Source organism: Citrus clementina, unplaced genomic scaffold, assembly GCF_000493195.1.
Source record: "Citrus clementina cultivar Clemenules unplaced genomic scaffold, Citrus_clementina_v1.0 scaffold_4, whole genome shotgun sequence".
In the NCBI taxonomy this organism is placed as follows: domain Eukaryota; kingdom Viridiplantae; phylum Streptophyta; class Magnoliopsida; order Sapindales; family Rutaceae; genus Citrus; species Citrus x clementina.
In genome coordinates, this window is record NW_006262274.1 from 20,210,364 (window position 1) to 20,212,697 (window position 2,334).

At 34.9% G+C, this 2,334-nt stretch overlaps 1 pseudogene; it reads left to right on the top strand.

The window, feature by feature from the left end:
* Positions 1-378: 378 nt before the first annotated feature.
* On the top strand, positions 379-1,451 carry LOC18044045 (annotated as a pseudogene).
* Positions 1,452-2,334: the final 883 nt, after the last annotated feature.

Sequence of the window (2,334 nt, forward strand, 5' to 3'; positions counted from 1 at the left end):
TTATCATATTGATAATGTAATTTAATAGCGTTAGGGTTATATTATTAAACCCTCAATTTAATAGCTTTCCCAAACTTTAACAAAGTTTAGTATCCTAAATTAGAATATTTCTATATATAAAATAAATTATAAATATTTTATATAAATTTTATTAAATATATAAATATAAAATGCCGAAGTGGATAACCTATTTATTTTTAGTTAGGGTCTCAATATTTTAACATAATTATTAAATGAGTTGTATTTGAATCGACTAAAAGTCAACACAACACGAACACGACTCTATGGTTCATTTTACCAACTCTAAAATTAACTTCCATGCATCACGTGACATGACATGAACATCGATCGCAGCGTTAATTAATATAATTTGCGTGCATGCAGTTGAAGAGTCATGGAGTGAGCTGTTCCTTGGTGGAGAAAGTGACGGCAGAGGTCCATGACTTCTTCGATCTCCCAATGGAGGAGAAAGAGAAATTTTGGCAGCGGCCTGGAGAAATTGAGGGATTTGGGCAAAACTTTGTTGTGTCCAAAGAGCAGAAGCTTGATTGGGGATACGGCTTCACTATGTTCAGTCTCCCAGCTCTTTTGAGAAAACCTCATCTCTTTCCTAAGTTGCCTCTTCCGTCAGGTGGCTTCATTAATTGCTTGCATTAGATAATTCATTTTCTGCCATGTTCGCAATAATTTGTGTTCAATTATTATGATATTATTTATGATTTTAACATCATTAAAACTGCACTATTTTTATTTTGTATGCAGAGATACCTTAGAAGTTTACTCAACAGAGCTTAAAAATCTGTCCATAAAAATAATTAACCAAATGGCAGAAGCTCTAAAAATGGATCCCAATGATAGCAAACAGTTTGAGGATGGGGTTCAATCAATGAGGATGAATTAGTATCCCTCATGTCAGCAACAAGAGCACGTTATTGGCTTTAATCCTCATACTGATGGCTCTGCACTAACCATCCTCCTCCAACTCAATGAGATGGACGGCCTTCAAATAAAGAAATATGGAATGTGGGTTCCTGTTAAAGCCCTCCCTGATACGTTTATAATCAACGTTGGTGACATTTTGGAGGTACATAACTTATCAATTTCTATACCCCTCTAATTCATCTCGTCTTTTTTTTTTGGTTCGCATTTTCTCCTTTTACTTATTCATTCTTTTATGATTACAGATTTTGACTAATGGAATTTACCGTAGCATTGTACACCGTGCAACTGTAAACTCAGAGAAAGCAAGATTGTCTTTCGCCACATTCTATAGTATGAAACTAGACGGAGAAATAGGACCAGCACCAAGTCTTATCACACCAGAGACTCCGGCATTATTTAAGAAAATAAGTTTTGTAGATTACACCAAGGGATTTCTCTCACGCAAGCTGCAGGAGAAATCAAACGTTGATTTCATGAGAATTGAAAACGAGGACAGCAAAAGCTATTGAACGCCTACCGAGGTAAGTGAATTAAAGTTGAGTTATATTCAGTTAATAATAATACTATTCATGTAATTTCAATTATATGCAACAACTTGTCGGGCAGTCATGGGATGAAATTTAATAATTTGTGAAGTTGTTTTTAAGTGTAAAGTCCTAATTAGTGACAAGTCTTTATGGCAAGCCTTTGTAATCTGATTAGACATTACCAGATAAAATACCGAATCATTCAAGCGACTAGAGTGCTTAACAACTAGCCTGTATTATATTTTGGAAACCACAGAGCACAGATTGTGGTGTCCAGATTTTACAAGGAATATACATATACGAGTCATATGACAATTTTCCTTCCGGATTTGACTTGACCAGTAAGAGAGAAAACATATATTACTACGTTCTGCTACAACTTTTGATGTAATAGCCCCATCAACTGCATGCAGCATCAATAAAAACTGCAAGCGACCCCATGATTTTGGATATGTAAGTCCACATATCTGTGTGAAACATATACTCTTTCTCTTTCTTTGCGTTCTCGTGAGTAATCGGTTCGACTATGTAAATCTTTGCTTAATTCCAATGCATAAATTATTCTAATTGTTGCAAGCAGAGATGCAGCCACCATTGCAAATATGCTCTTCGTCTCGCTTGTTGTGATGGCATAACAGATTAAGAGATGCCAATCAGGAACAACCAAAGAACGCAAACAAAACTCATAAAGATTTATCGGTTTCATTTTTCAAGGACAAAATTGAATTTTCATCATCATTAATTATCATCCATTTTTTGGTTACAAACATCAAGGACAGATATAGATTGTATTTGTACACAAGTTTTGAGCTGTGATTAAAGCACTATATCGTTCAACGTACGTACGTACATACTGATAGTAACC